The following is a 16,593-nucleotide window of genomic DNA, read 5'->3' as shown; positions in this document are numbered from 1 at the left end:
TCTCTTACTAGACCTTCACTGGCTCCCCTTCCCTTTCAGAATCCATTTCAAGCTTCTCACACTTGCTTACAAAGCCCTCACCCACTCCTCTCCCATCTACATCTCTGATCTTATCTCGCTTTACACTCCCACCCGTCCTCTTCGCTCTGCTAATGCTCGCCGACTCTCCTGCCTACGGATTACTTCCTCCCACTCCTACCTCCAAGATTTTTCACGTGCTGCACCACTTCTCTGGAATTCCCTACCTCTCCCCCTCAGACTCTCCACCTCTCTACAAAACTTCAAACGGGCTCTCAAGACCCATTTCTTCACCAAACCCAGCCAAATCTCATCCTAATCCTCTGTTCCACGCTCTCTATGTACCCCATCTGTCTCACTCCTGTCTGTCTACCCCTCCCCTTTAGAATGTAAGCTATCACGAGCAGAGCCTTCTTCCCTCATGTGCTTACCCTTTTCTTACTTTAATAATCTTCAGCTGCACCAAATCCAGCAGTCTTCTGCCGCCTGATACTTATTCCAGTGTCATCTGCTGATGTAGCTATGTTTATTTACCCTGTACTTGTCCTATATTGTCGTCAACTGTAAGTTGCTGTTTTCCTGTTTGATTATTTGTTTATGTACTCTGTAATTGGGCGCTGCGGAACCTTTGTGGTGCCATATAAATAAAGGATAATAATAATAATAATAATATAAAAGGTATAGTCACTATACTTCCCTTAATCAGATTCTTGTATAGTGGATATTCAAAGGGCTTTTAGCTGCTAGTATAGGGATGCATTGTATCCTTCCAAAAATGGTCAGGTAGTCAGATGGTGCCTCCTACGTGCACATTTCACCGAGGGTGTCTTCGTCAGGGAGTGAAGCACCATGACAAATTTCTGCCCTTAATAGCAGGAATACAGGCTTTCCCATATCCACAATATCCAATCACTATCATATGATACTTGATTGACATAGGAGCCCACCTATGGGAACAGCCGTGTCACCTGAGGGTGTATGATTAAGCACAGATGCAGGAGATTACAAATGGTAACTGCAACAGTATGTACGAGATCTCGAGCACTAGCCCACCAGGCGTGGTCTGAACATGTGTGGTTCATCAAGTCAAATACATCAGGCTATCGGTGCTCTTGTATTCCTTGTTGTTCAGGCAGTGGGACCGCCCATCTGTTGCTCCATTCATATCGTCCGATATACGGAAGCTGTCATGCTCCCGCCACATCGGACGTAAGGACTACCCCGCTATGACACCGGCTCTTGTGTTCAGAGTCGGGTTCTGCCGCGTCCTACGCTGCCAGGGAAACGTCCCGCTAATCGTGACTGACATCACTGTCATAGTTGATTTCAAATGCGGCCGCGTCCCCATCGCTATAGCAACAGAGGTTGCTCCGCACTGACGGCAGGAAGGCTGTGCTAATCAGAGCTTACATAGCAGTAAGAAGCTGTCAGTGCTCCTGCACGGCGGGGTAGTGCTGCTCACTTAGTTTACCACAGTGTGGGAAATGTTTGGAAAATATCTTATTAAGTCTGCTGCTAAAAATCACACACACACACATCACACTCATATCTGCAAGCAAATAATACTGATAAAATGGCAATATATGAAGTAATTAAGTTAAACATATATTAGTAGAAGAAAATAAAGCAAAAAGGGAGAGAATTATCACAAGAAGAACGGTAGCAATTATCGGGAAGAGGCATTTATAAGGAAAAAGCAAAGACATAGGCAAATTGAAGTCTGTAAAGTAAGAAGGATGTATACCCAAGAAAACATTTGTAATTGGATAATATACTACTTTTTAATAATAACCAGGATGACACATGATCATGATATGGAATAAAATCGTAAAGTTTATATAGACATACATAATGACATGGTCTACGTAAGGGTGGTACACAAATAGATAGTAGGAGGAATAATATTCCATCACTGTCATCTTGGTATAAATAAGTTATGTTTAATGTACCTATAAATTCCTAATTACAGACAGGGTGAATAATTATGTGATGAAATTACAATATGTAAGCAAAGCATTGTATATGTGCACTTGACATGTACTTTTGTAAATACGAAGAGCTTCTACGGAGTGGCAACCTAGATCAAAATATTAGTATTATCTAGACAGATTTACTATAAAATAATATATTGTAGAATGATGATGAAGTTATATATGAATAGTATAGGGAGGATATGATGGATGTGTGGGGGAGGTATATTCTATAAAAAGTCTCTAAAATACTGATGTTCATTAAGCCCCCCCCCCACTCTCTGGATTTAGGGTGCCTAATCTGAAAATCCATCTACTTTCTTGTTGTAACAAAGTTTTACTCAGATCTCCCACTCCAATCCCTAAATTAATCTTATCAAGGCCATATGTTTTAAGATTATGACTGGTTTCCTCCATGTTCTTTGTAAAAATGCCAGGCTACTGGGGAAAGTTTTCTCATTTTTTGTATATCTGATTTGACGTTCCTAAAGTTTGTCAAAGTCAGAAAAATATTACATAGAGAGACCATATAAACTGCACACATATAAGCCGCTATACTTGCAAATATGCGCAGCGAGCACAGCAAACACCAGACGTCATGGAGATTTAGAATTGGCTGATGAATTAATGTCATGGATGTGTATCATTTGAACCGAACCAGATAAACACATCATGTTTGGTATTGAAGCAAGCAGAATAAGGTGTGGTTTAGTTTGAGACCTATTGTGTTGTCGTGGGACATTGCAGCGGATAGATATGATTATATGTATAAAAGTTAAGATCAGCTTTGTTGGGAACAATGGATGATCAACTAAGTTTTCAGGTCTGAACCTGATTAGCATATACAAAGAGAACAGTGATTCAATACAAAAGCTAGAGAGACCCCTCCCCCAGATACTGGTCAAACAGGAAGGTAGTGGTCAGGTGTGGCCTCAGAGAACAGATGTAATGTAGCTACACTCACACACAGACACACACAGCTACCTGGCACCCAGCAGCATGGAGGCTACATCCCCAGGACTGACCAGGCACCAAAGGCTAAGTATTGAATCCACATGGCTAGATAAGGGAATATAGACAGATTGCTTTCTGGTTTAAATAGGATGTTGTAGCTTGGTTGTGTGATTGTTGGGTGTTAGTGTTGGTGCCCTGTGGAATCTGTGATGGTAGCTGGGATCTTGTTAATCATAAATACCACCATGCAGTAGTTTTGAATATGTGCTGGTAGCAATGGCAGGCTGATACTTGTGAGTACATTGTGATCTGGTCTTGTGATGAATATGCTCTGGTTAGTGAGATACTGAAGTTGTTTGGGATGTGAAATTATAAGATGGTTCTAGGAAGTTGGATTACATTGTGAAAGGTGATTTGGAATGTGAAATTATAAGATGGTTCTAGGAAGTTGGATTACATTGTGAAAGGTGATTTGGAATGTGAAATTATAAGATGGTTCTAGGAAGTTGGATTACATTGTGAAAGGTGATTTGGAATGTGAAATTATGAGATGGTTCTAGGAAGTTGGATTACATTGTGAAAGGTGTTTTAGATGGTTTGGAATTGTAAAATCAGAACATATGCATTGTTTTGAGGCTTGGACATTTTGGAGTAAAATGGAGTCTTGTGTTTTCTGCTATGTGATTGTGGTGCCATGTGTTTGGACCTGCAAATCTAAAATGGCTGCTGCTGGATGTCTTCCCCTCCCCCTTTCAGGCATGTGGTGTGGTTTTTGGAATCAAGTGGAGGTTTCTCAAAATGGAGTCTAGCTTCCATCCCATGCTGTATTCAGCATTGACTAACTGCGCAGCGATTGTCTCTCACATATGTAGTTTTATCTGCAACCATGTTGTCTCATATGTAACGTAATCATTGTTTTTTCTGTGAGCCAATTTCTCTCATCTCTCTCTCTCTCTCTCTCTCTCTCCCTTCTCCTTTCTCTCATATCTCCCCTAGACTAATATAGTATTGTATTGTATTGTATCTAGGTCAGCGTAGTATTGTCTATTTGTATTTATTGTTTAGTTCTGTGGTTAGGAAGTCTCTGTTATATTGTAGTGTATCATATGTACTGTTATCCTTTTTTTACAAGTATATTAGATATAATACAGTTAATAGGCTTTGGAACCCTAAACCAGTATCTGTGTATTTTCTATAGTGTTAAGTGTTCACTTGAGCGTCGGTGACGCACAAGCAGCTTTGTAGTTAGTCAGGTTACACAAGGTTGCACTTACACCCTGTACGCACATTAAGGTATGCAGTGTATTTCATTGATATAAGGTTTTACATAAAGGTATAGTGTTGTGAGCGTCGGCATCGCTGGTGACCTCCTCGTGGTCTCGAGCGTAAGCTACGCCATAGCGAATCATTTCCCTAGACATAACCAATAACGTGTCCTGTGATCACTGGGCCGCGAGCGAACGTGACGCTTGAGCGTCTCGCCTACGGCTGAGCGATCGTTACGCAAATAGCGTACCATTACGGTACTTCTTAAGTAAACAGCGTACAGTGTTCTTAGACTTCTTAAGGTGTTTTATACGACAAAGGAATTCAGCATTGTCAATTGGGGGCGTGTCCTATCCTTCTCATATCTGCACTGGGTAGATCAGCAGACATTATCCCTCCAGCAAAGGGTGGGAGGTTGTCTCGCAGTTGCTGACGGGATAAGCGTCTGCTTTCGCTTAGATTAAGAGTGCTGAAGGAATCCGGGACCGGAAGTAAGAACAAAACGCTTGTGTCTTTTTTAAAACTGTTTATTTTTCTTTTGTCTTGCGTACGCACGCATATATCTGCATTTCTGTTTCATTTTCGTATATCACTATTCCTGTCTGCCAAATTTTATAGTTGATAGAAAGGGCTAAAAGGAGATTTGCTGTTATTTAATAAGTAGAGGTAATAGTTAAAGTATAGAACAACACACGGCTTGTCCGAGAGACGAGGCAGCCAGTGTGCAGTGTGGATTGCGGTAGATGATCAGGGATCATCTACATTGATAAAATATATATTGTGTTACGGTGGATCCTTTGCATTGCGTACACGTGTCACTAACAAAGACTAGCGTACGCAATCCGAAAGGCAGACGCACGCAGCGTACATTACGCAACGTAGCGTCTGGTTACGCCCACGTAGCTCAAGTTGTGATAAAGTTGAATTAGCGCAAAAGCGATAAGTAGCGCAAAAGTGAAGTAACGCAAGGCGATAAATAACACAAATTGATTTCAGCTTTCCAAAACTTAGTTTAAATACCTTGTTTTACTGTAGTACCTCTGGGGAGAGCTATCAGACTACGGGAAATGATTTTTCTGATCAGAAAACTATAAGAATGATAGTGGGTTGAAAACGGTATGAGTGTATTGAATCCCGCTTTGTGGACTTTGTGATCTATGTGATAATCCCGCTTTGTGGACTTTGTGATCTATGTGATAATTTGTGATCTATGTGGAATGTGATAAGCACGATCTGAGTGAAAACGTGCAACAGAGTGTGATAAAGTTTTCGTTGTATTACGCTCTGGCTGTTTTGGAGCACAGTAGGGAGACTCCAATGATCCTACCATTTATGGGCAACAAGTGTCTATAAGTGGTACGATTGGACCGCACGGTTGTATGTGTGACCAATAACGCAACGGGATATGAGGTCGTATATCCATGCGTAAATCTTGCCCTCATACGTGTTGTAGGGAGCACATGCAAGCGTGATTTGTGTAAAGAAAAAGGAAGGGAATTTTCTCAGGAAAATCTCTAGAGATGGGGCCTGCAACGGCTACACGTATCTGCTAGAAGGCGGAACGGAGATACCCGGAGCAGAAGAAGTTCAGTGGAAGAGCTTTAAGGATTTCCAACGAAGTTCTGTGTTTGGTGCATTTTAGGAAGTTTTTTTCTGTGTTAAAAAGGTCCACAATGGCAGCCAAGTGCACAATACAGAGACGGTCGGAGGTCAGGATTCAGACTCCAGAGGCTTGCAGACCCCGAGGGTCTGCTCGGTTAGTAATGTGGGGGAAATATGGTCCCCACTCTGAGACCTTTTGTGATGAATGGACACGAATGACTGCGGGGGATAAGGCACCATTTCCCGGGATAGGTAGTTTTGACTCAGAGGTGTTGCATAATTTAAGGCAAAGGATATGTCTCATCAAATCAGCAAAGAGACGAATCAAGCATTATGATTGTTTACAAATATGGCAACAGGAGAGTGAAATGCAAAGAAATATGACTTACTTACCTAACTTTCATCTTGAGAGAGGAGAAGTGGCAATGGAGGGGATTGTGGTTGCGGAGAGAAGCACAAGGGTGAACAATAAAAATGCTCTTAGCAACAGTAGTACAGATAATAAGAATAAGTGTAATAAATGTAACAAAGATAATTGTAATACTGTTGAATGTACAACTATTAACCCATGCAAGTCGCACCCCATGTTAAACTTTCCTCAGGAACACCAACCAGAAAGTGAACCAAGAACGATGTCGGCACCTCTTTCAGAAGTCATCACACAAGACGTCCAGGTGGACACGACCCAGTCGGTAAAAACTGTAATCAAACCCCCTAATGGAGGGTCAGGTGAGGTCGTGTTCACAGGTATGTATGGTAATATACATCACACACAAACAAATGTACACCACAGAGAGGTAGCTGTGTCCGTATTAGCGAGCAACTTGAAAGACACACTAAAAATTAGGGTACAAACTTCAATACCTCATTGGAGAGGTATCTCGGTGGCGGCATTAAGAGAGTCCGCTATCGAGCATGACCGAAATATCCAAAGAACCAGGGAAGCGCAGGGAGAGCGGTTGATGACACTGAACATCCAAGCACTAGAGGATGCATCAAGTCGACCGGAACCCCAGGCCCCTAGCACATGGAGAAGGCCAAGGATTTGTTACCATTGTAGAAGAGAAGGGCATTATGCCAACAACTGTAATAACCCACATAAAGTTAGACCCCCTAGACATGAAAATGAGCATGAATATGACACACCATTATAATCAGGGATCATATAGGAAGAATTTTGGGCCACACCCATAAAATATAGTCAAGAAAGGTGATCATTAGGACTGATGGTAAGCCTGAGGTAACGATTAATAAAGTGGGAGGTCATTCACTAAAGACACAGGGATGACCAGGTGAAACGTTGTAAATGTATTTGTGAAAAATGTTTTTTTCTCTCTCTCTCTCTCTATCCCCATCTATGACGAGTATTGGTAAGAATTCACACATTGCATATCAACTTGGTCCTTGCAGAAGTCTACCAAACCCCAGCATAACCTCCGCCACAATGTATTTCTGGCCAGATACAGACAATGGAGTAATGCAGGAGCTGGTGGGGAGGGACTGCTCAAGGAGACCATTAGACACATAGATATGACAGCCTAATAAGTCTGACAATGTTTTTCTAATGCTAACAATGTTTTCTTAATGTTGACAATGTTTAAAAATGCTTTGTTTCTCTTTTCTTATTGGTGGTTATTGTCGAGTTATGTAATGTATATATGCACATGAATTGTTCTCTATCTCTTTTGTTTTTTTTGTTGTCTCTCTCTTCCCACTCATGTTTCCATGGTTTAAAGATGGTATGTCACCCCTCAGTTAGACCTATGGTAATGCCAGATTTTTGCTCCTTAACAGAAAGATCGCTGGATGGGAAGGAATATTGCATCACCAGAATGTTCGTTTGGAAGACTGAGAGACAGCACCTTTTGAGAGGACAGCAGAACAAGAAGAACAACAAGACGAGAGAACTTATTATCGTAACAAGTTCTCTCCCCCTCAGACGGTTTTCTTATACCCCCTTTACAAACTTCTTCTTTTCTCCTCCTGTAAGATGGACTTGCCCCAAGAGACTGTGATATGGATTTTTCCGTTAACCATGATGTTGACCAGAGCAGTCTGTTTCGGTGAGAGTACCAGTGAGGTCGAGAAAGGATCCAGAAAGGTCCTGATGACTGAGACGGAGGTGTAAATTTCCAATAGCAACCCAATCACCAAGCAAAGGCGAGTACCGGGCACGATCTAACAACCATGTTATCTGTAAACATTTTCTTTGAAGGATTGTTAGTTCAAAAAGAAAAACTGTATCTGTAGGCTCTGTGACAACGGTTGAAGATGGATGCATAAAGAAATGCCAATCCAGTCTTAATATCCATATGGACCGGCATCCATTGAGTGACTATCACTCTCTAGTGGGTAACGTGTTGAACCAAACAGATTGTTGGGTATGCTCTCAAGTACCTCAGGGTCACAGCAAATCAGGGCTAGTACCATTTCCTTTAACGGTAGGGGAGGTACTTGAGCTAAAGGGTGGGAGACCGGTGGACAGGAGGTTTAATATCTCCAGCCCTCCTAGTTTGAAGCTCCACCAATACCATGTGGATAGGTCCCTCTTATGTTTTAACATCTCCAATCCTAGAAAACCGGGAAATTGGGAAGTGTCATGGAGCAACCAAACCATGACCTTTTCACATAGAGCAGATAGAATGCCTACAGATACAGAGCTCGTACGCCACATAGCCAGTAGAGGAAAATCTTTCCGGTATCGATATACCTTAGGAAATAGGATTACTAAAGGTTGGAGAGGTATCACCAGGATACTGTGCACATATCGTACAAACCGATACGTGCATTAAGCAGATGGAAGAATTAGGGTCAGGAGATTTCACCTGGAAGGTTTGTAATATGGTCATGTCCTTCTCCGTCCCTTATGTTCTCCCCGATGATGCATATTTCATATGCGGGAGAAAGGCGTACAAGTGGCTTGCCCCAAACTCTGAAGGATTGTGTTATATTGGAAAAGTATTGCCTGAAGTAATGACTGTTACACATGACAAAATGAAGGATATACACCGTGGTGCCCAAGCTCCTTATACTCACACTCACTACGAACACCGAGTTAAAAGACAACTGTCAGAAAGGTTAGAGCATCCGGCCTCTGATCTTATCCATGAATCCACCGGGATTCAGGTTCTGGTAGCGTTAGATTTCACTCGTACCGCTCGAGGAGTGATGAATTATAGATACATTTCCGCACTCGCCAATTTGTTAGATAATATCACTGAAATGTATGATGACACGTTTAGATACACTGGAAGAGAACTTCAAGCTTACAAAACAGAACTAGTTCAGCATAGGATGGTTCTTAATTACCTTACAGCAGTAACAGGCGGATATTGTGTTACTTTGGCAACACAGTACGGTATAAAGTGTTGCACGTATATCACAAATAGCACCGAGGATCCGGTAGAGGTCATAGACCAAAAGATGGACGACATTCTGCAATTAAAATGGGAATTTCGTCGAAAACACAATCTCACCCTTGTTGCTGTAGGTAATGAGCTGACTGGTTGGGTGTCATGGTTGAACCCGCGAAATTGGTTCTCCGGTTTGGGAGACTGGGCTCAAGGAGTCATAATGGATGTTGGAAAGTTTCTGCTATGTATCTTGGGTGTCGTTATATCGATTGGATTGATATTTAGATGCGGGCAGGCTTTAATGAGGTGCAAACAAAGTACAAGAGTGATGAGCTTGAGGAGTGAGGAAACTGTAATTAACCTGGATTTGATTTATGACCCAATGCTAGAAACCATGACGTAATGATGTAATGAGTATACGGTCCGTCTTTCACCCATTTCTATGTTTTCCTCCGAGGTACAAAGACCCACGTAGACGAAGGATTTGATGAGCCAAGGGGCCGACAACGGAAAGATGGAAAGAAGAAGAGCAGACGACCTGATATACAAGATTTTGATGGACAATGCCATGGGTACCCCAGTTTCCCTAGGAACTTTAAAATCACGCTAGCCCAACATTTTTTGTAAATCCATGGACGTTGTTTGCTTTACTCACGATTTATGAGCAAAAGCACAAAGAAGAAGACTCCAATCAACCGACACCAATCAAGACCTCAATCGACGAACGTACATTTCCCTGACATAGAATATCATTGCATTTTCCATAAGTGTTCTTTATCTTCATCTCTACAACCCTCAGGTAATGACACACATAGTCGATAGGGAATACAGGCACAGATATCAGCAACCACATACTTCCCTCATTCATGTATCATCAACTAAAATGTGCATCCCCATTTTGTTGCAACTGAAAGCCGAAATGAGCTCGGTAGAGTTTGACAGCCCATCCACAGACCCTTAATATGGGATAAGAAGGAATTCAAATGTATACTTCGCAATACCTCGAAGCTTGATTTACAACACGTTCGGCACGATGATACATGACCCCCCCAAACATGGACGCATACACACATGCTTCTGCTATCTCACCAGGTCATACCCTTTTCACACCTACTCCTCTCTCCTCCCCTACCCAACCATGGAAATGTATTAACCCCTGACATATATTTTTCTCTTTTTGAAATGTTTTAGGAAGTGGCAGTTATTGGTGACTGCCAAAGGGTGGACTGTCAAAGTCAGAAAAATATTACATAGAGAGACCATATAAACTGCACACATATAAGCCGCTATACTTGCAAATATGCGCAGCGAGCACAGCAAACACCAGACGTCATGGAGATTTAGAATTGGCTGATGAATTAATGTCATGGATGTGTATCATTTGAACCGAACCAGATAAACACATCATGTTTGGTATTGAAGCAAGCAGAATAAGGTGTGGTTTAGTTTGAGACCTATTGTGTTGTCGTGGGACATTGCAGCGGATAGATATGATTATATGTATAAAAGTTAAGATCAGCTTTGTTGGGAACAATGGATGATCAACTAAGTTTTCAGGTCTGAACCTGATTAGCATATACAAAGAGAACAGTGATTCAATACAAAAGCTAGAGAGACCCCTCCCCCAGATACTGGTCAAACAGGAAGGTAGTGGTCAGGTGTGGCCTCAGAGAACAGATGTAATGTAGCTACACTCACACACAGACACACACAGCTACCTGGCACCCAGCAGCATGGAGGCTACATCCCCAGGACTGACCAGGCACCAAAGGCTAAGTATTGAATCCACATGGCTAGATAAGGGAATATAGACAGATTGCTTTCTGGTTTAAATAGGATGTTGTAGCTTGGTTGTGTGATTGTTGGGTGTTAGTGTTGGTGCCCTGTGGAATCTGTGATGGTAGCTGGGATCTTGTTAATCATAAATACCACCATGCAGTAGTTTTGAATATGTGCTGGTAGCAATGGCAGGCTGATACTTGTGAGTACATTGTGATCTGGTCTTGTGATGAATATGCTCTGGTTAGTGAGATACTGAAGTTGTTTGGGATGTGAAATTATAAGATGGTTCTAGGAAGTTGGATTACATTGTGAAAGGTGATTTGGAATGTGAAATTATAAGATGGTTCTAGGAAGTTGGATTACATTGTGAAAGGTGATTTGGAATGTGAAATTATAAGATGGTTCTAGGAAGTTGGATTACATTGTGAAAGGTGATTTGGAATGTGAAATTATGAGATGGTTCTAGGAAGTTGGATTACATTGTGAAAGGTGTTTTAGATGGTTTGGAATTGTAAAATCAGAACATATGCATTGTTTTGAGGCTTGGACATTTTGGAGTAAAATGGAGTCTTGTGTTTTCTGCTATGTGATTGTGGTGCCATGTGTTTGGACCTGCAAATCTAAAATGGCTGCTGCTGGATGTCTTCCCCTCCCCCTTTCAGGCATGTGGTGTGGTTTTTGGAATCAAGTGGAGGTTTCTCAAAATGGAGTCTAGCTTCCATCCCATGCTGTATTCAGCATTGACTAACTGCGCAGCGATTGTCTCTCACATATGTAGTTTTATCTGCAACCATGTTGTCTCATATGTAACGTAATCATTGTTTTTTCTGTGAGCCAATTTCTCTCATCTCTCTCTCTCTCTCTCTCTCTCTCCCTTCTCCTTTCTCTCATATCTCCCCTAGACTAATATAGTATTGTATTGTATTGTATCTAGGTCAGCGTAGTATTGTCTATTTGTATTTATTGTTTAGTTCTGTGGTTAGGAAGTCTCTGTTATATTGTAGTGTATCATATGTACTGTTATCCTTTTTTTACAAGTATATTAGATATAATACAGTTAATAGGCTTTGGAACCCTAAACCAGTATCTGTGTATTTTCTATAGTGTTAAGTGTTCACTTGAGCGTCGGTGACGCACAAGCAGCTTTGTAGTTAGTCAGGTTACACAAGGTTGCACTTACACCCTGTACGCACATTAAGGTATGCAGTGTATTTCATTGATATAAGGTTTTACATAAAGGTATAGTGTTGTGAGCGTCGGCATCGCTGGTGACCTCCTCGTGGTCTCGAGCGTAAGCTACGCCATAGCGAATCATTTCCCTAGACATAACCAATAACGTGTCCTGTGATCACTGGGCCGCGAGCGAACGTGACGCTTGAGCGTCTCGCCTACGGCTGAGCGATCGTTACGCAAATAGCGTACCATTACGGTACTTCTTAAGTAAACAGCGTACAGTGTTCTTAGACTTCTTAAGGTGTTTTATACGACAAAGGAATTCAGCATTGTCAAGTTGCCCATGTGTTCCAAGATCCGTATCTTCAAAGCTTTTGATGTCATGCCAACATACCTCTTTCGGCATTCACACTCCAAACAATAAATGAGCCTGTGGTGTTGCAGTTAATAAAAGTACTGATCTTAATAACATTGCCAAGTTGCTGGACGTAGTCGGGGCCCTGAAAATATATGTTTCCAGGACGGCTGGAGTCAGAAAATCTGACTCGCTGTTTATCCTGTATGCACCCAACAAGCTGGGTGCTCCTGCTTCTAAGCAGACGATTGCTCGTTGGATTTGTAGTACGATTCAGCTTGCACATTCTGTGGCAGGCCTGCCACAGCCAAAATCTGTAAAAGCCCATTCCACAAGGAAGGTGGGCTCATCTTGGGCGGCTGCCCGAGGGGTCTCGGCTTTACAACTTTGCCGAGCAGCTACTTGGTCAGGGGCAAACACGTTTGCTAAATTTTACAAATTCGATACCCTGGCTGAGGAGGACCTGGAGTTCTCTCATTCGGTGCTGCAGAGTCATCCGCACTCTCCCGCCCGTTTGGGAGCTTTGGTATAATCCCCATGGTCCTTACGGAGTTCCCAGCATCCACTAGGACGTCAGAGAAAATAAGAATTTACTTACCGATAATTCTATTTCTCATAGTCCGTAGTGGATGCTGGGCGCCCATCCCAAGTGCGGATTGTCTGCAATACTTGTATATAGTTATTGTTACAAAAATCGGGTTGTTTATTGTTGTGAGCCATCTTTTCAGAGGCTCCTACGTTTATCATACTGTTAACTGGGTTCAGATCACAAGTTGTACGGTGTGATTGGTGTGGCTGGTATGAGTCTTACCCGGGATTCAAGATCCTTCCTTATTATGTACGCTCGTCCGGGCACAGTATCCTAACTGAGGCTTGGAGGAGGGTCATAGGGGGAGGAGCCAGTGCACACCAGCTAGTCATAAAGCTTTTACTTTTGTGCCCAGTCTCCTGCGGAGCCGCTATTCCCCATGGTCCTTACGGAGTTCCCAGCATACACTACGGACTATGAGAAATAGAATTATCGGTAAGTAAATTCTTATTTTTGTCCCCCGTATTTTTTGCACCAGCACCAGGCGCAGAGCCCGGTGACGGTTTTAAAAATACGGGGGATCCCCTGTCATTTCCCCCCCCGGATTTTTAGAACCAGGACCGGCTCGAAGAGCCCGAGGCTGGTTATGCTTAGGAGGGGGGACCCCACGCAATTTTTTTCCTGATTTTTACCATTCCATTTAAAAAAAAAAAATAATAATAATAATAATAATAATAATAATAATTTAAAAATATATAAATAATACTTGTGCCTCCAAAATAGACAAACCAAGTACCTAATCCCTTCTAATATAAATAGGTAAGCTATTACCAATAAAAAAAACACCAAAAAAAACATGTTTTAATTTTTTTTTATTCGATTCCGCCACCAAAGTGTGGCGGTTTGAAAATGACGAATTTACTGTCTAAAAGCACTGTTGTCGAATTTCCAAACTTCAATTGAATATACTTTTGGCGAATTGCCGCATTTGTACCATTGCAGAAATGTCGAATTTGACAAATGTCGAATTTCAAAAAGTCGAATTTGGAAAGTCCGTTTTTTTGACGGAAAGTACTGAATTGCATTGTCAATTTATTTTTTTGGGCGAAAATGTCCTGTTTTTCGACATTTTCGGGAATTCGACCGCAATTGCATATACCCCTATGGGGTAAATGTACTAAGGTGAGAGTTTTTTTTAGAACTGGCAATGTTGCTCATAGCAACCAATCAGATTCTACTTAACATTTATCTAGCTGCTTCTAAAAGATAATAGAATCTGATTGGTTGCTATGAGCAACATCATAAGTTCTAAAAAAAAACTTCCACCTTAGTAAATTGACCCCTTTGTTGGGGCACACTTAATACAGTAATAATGTAAAGGTAATTAAAAATTACCTTTTAATTATTAAAAAGACAGTAAGGTTACACACAGAAATTTCAAAGGATAAAGTTACGCAGTAAAATTAGAATGAGGTGAGCACATCCAATGGACCCTCTAAGGTAATAGCATGTAATATATAATGATCTAAATATTAATTTTGAGGTGTTCAGAATGTAATAAACATTAACAATGTGAGGTGAAAATAATGTTAGGTTATGATAATGTGGCACTTTAATTTGGATATCAATATTGGTTTCTTAATCATGCCAGTAGAAAAGTACTTCTGGTTGCAAACAAAGACATATGGGGAAGATGTACTAAGCATTGAAAAGAGTGGAGAAGTGAGCCAGTGGAGAAGTTGCCTATGGCAACCAATCAGAATTGAAGTAACATTTATAATTTGCATACTGTACAGTTATACAGAGCAACAGATTAGTTGCCATTGGCAACTTCTCCACTGGCTCTCTTCACTGTTTTCACTGTTTAGTTAGTACATCTCCAGCTTAATGTTCTGCCAAGAAAAAGGGCTTGACACGTAAAAAAGTAAAATGTGCAGGGCTACCTTCTTGTGGAGAGTACTAGGATGGGAGACCACCTAGGAATACCAGGTGCAGTAATTATATCATTTTGACACACAAAGCTGAAGTGGTGGAGAAAACCTCTAGGGCAGATATGTCAAACTCACAGCCTACGGGCAGCATGCAGATAACAATGCATGCTTTTGCGGCCCAAGTTTACTTTTTTTAAATAAATTAAATGCGGCCTGCCACCGCCGGATGTGTTACTGTTGGCATGTCTGCCGTGATTGGAGCTTAGCTCTGATCAGGCAGCATTCACTATTCTGCATATGCGAGAGAAGATGGTGATAGAGAGGGGGAAATGTTCACAGAGGGAGCTGCTGCACATGCCCGACTGCCTTTGCAAAGATCTGCCCCACACCACATCCCGCCTGCTCAGAGCCATTAGCACTAAAGCTGTCATGCACTGTCGGTGTGTGCAGGGCCGGTGCTAGGGTGTTCGGCGCCCCCCTGCAAACTATAAAATTGCGCCCTCCCATATTCCGTTGGCGTGCGCCGGGAAAAGGGGTGTGGTCTCACAACTAAGGGGCATGGCCACACAATAGTACCCCCATTTAAAATTACGCCACAATGTAGCACAATCTTATTAATCTTATACGTAATGCCCCACCCGTAGTAGTAGCGTCCTTATATGTAATGCACCCCAGTAGTAGTAGCATCCTTATACATAATGCACTCACAGTAGTAGTAGCATCCTTATACATAATGCCCCCCAGTAGTAGTAGCATCCTTATACGTAGTGCCCCCCCAGTAGTAGTAGCATCCTTATACGTAATGCCCCCCCAGTAGTAGTAGCATCCTTATACATAATGCACCCAGAGTAGTAGTAGCATCCTTATACGTAGTGCACCCCCAGTAGTAGACGCGTCCTTATATACGTAATGCCCCCCCTCAGTAGTAGAAGCGTCCTTATACGTAGTGCACCCCCAGTAGTAGACGCGTCCTTGTACGTAATTCCCCCCTAGTAGTAGTAGCGTCCTTATACGTAATGCCCCCCCCCCCACAGTACTAGTAGCGTCCTTATACGTAATGGCCCCCCCAGTAGTAGCATCTTTACATGTAATGCCCCCCCCCTGTAGTAGTAGCGTCCTTATGCATAATGCCCCCCCAGTAGTAGCATCCTTATACGTAATGCCCCTCTAGTAGTGGTAGCATTGTTATACGTAATGCTCCCCGAGTAATAGTAGCGTCCTTATATATAATGCCCCCAAGTAGTAGTAGCGTTCTTATACGTAATGCTCCCCCCAGCAGTAGTAGCGTCCTTATACGTAGTGCACCCCCAGTAGTAAAAGCGTCCTTATACGTAATTCCCCATAATAGTAGTATCGTCCATATACGTAATGCCCCACAGTAGTAGTAGCGTCCTTATACATAATGCACCCCCAGTAGAAGCCTCCTTATATGCAATTCCCCCGTAGTACTAGTAGCGTCCTTATAAGTAATGCCCCCCCCCCAGCAGTAGTAGCGTTGTTACGCGTAATGCCCCCCCTGTAGTAGCGTCCTTATACGTAATGCACCCTCCCAGTAGTAGTAGCGTCCTTGCATGTAATGGCCTCCCCCAGTAGTAGCGTCATTATACGTAATGCTCCCCCCAGTACTAGCGTCCATAAAGTGCGCGTACGCAGACATACC

General features: G+C 42.2%; 1 protein-coding gene across 2 annotated transcripts in view; it reads left to right on the top strand.

The window, feature by feature from the left end:
- Positions 1-16,593, top strand: part of HECW1 (HECT, C2 and WW domain containing E3 ubiquitin protein ligase 1) — a 785,299-nt gene that overhangs the window by 123,530 nt on the left and 645,176 nt on the right. The window lies entirely within an intron of this gene.

This window comes from Pseudophryne corroboree, chromosome 5 (assembly GCF_028390025.1).
Source record: "Pseudophryne corroboree isolate aPseCor3 chromosome 5, aPseCor3.hap2, whole genome shotgun sequence".
NCBI classification, from domain to species: Eukaryota; Metazoa; Chordata; class Amphibia; order Anura; family Myobatrachidae; genus Pseudophryne; species Pseudophryne corroboree.
Note: the sequence above shows the minus strand (reverse complement) of the source record. Positions and strands in the feature narration are given on the sequence as shown.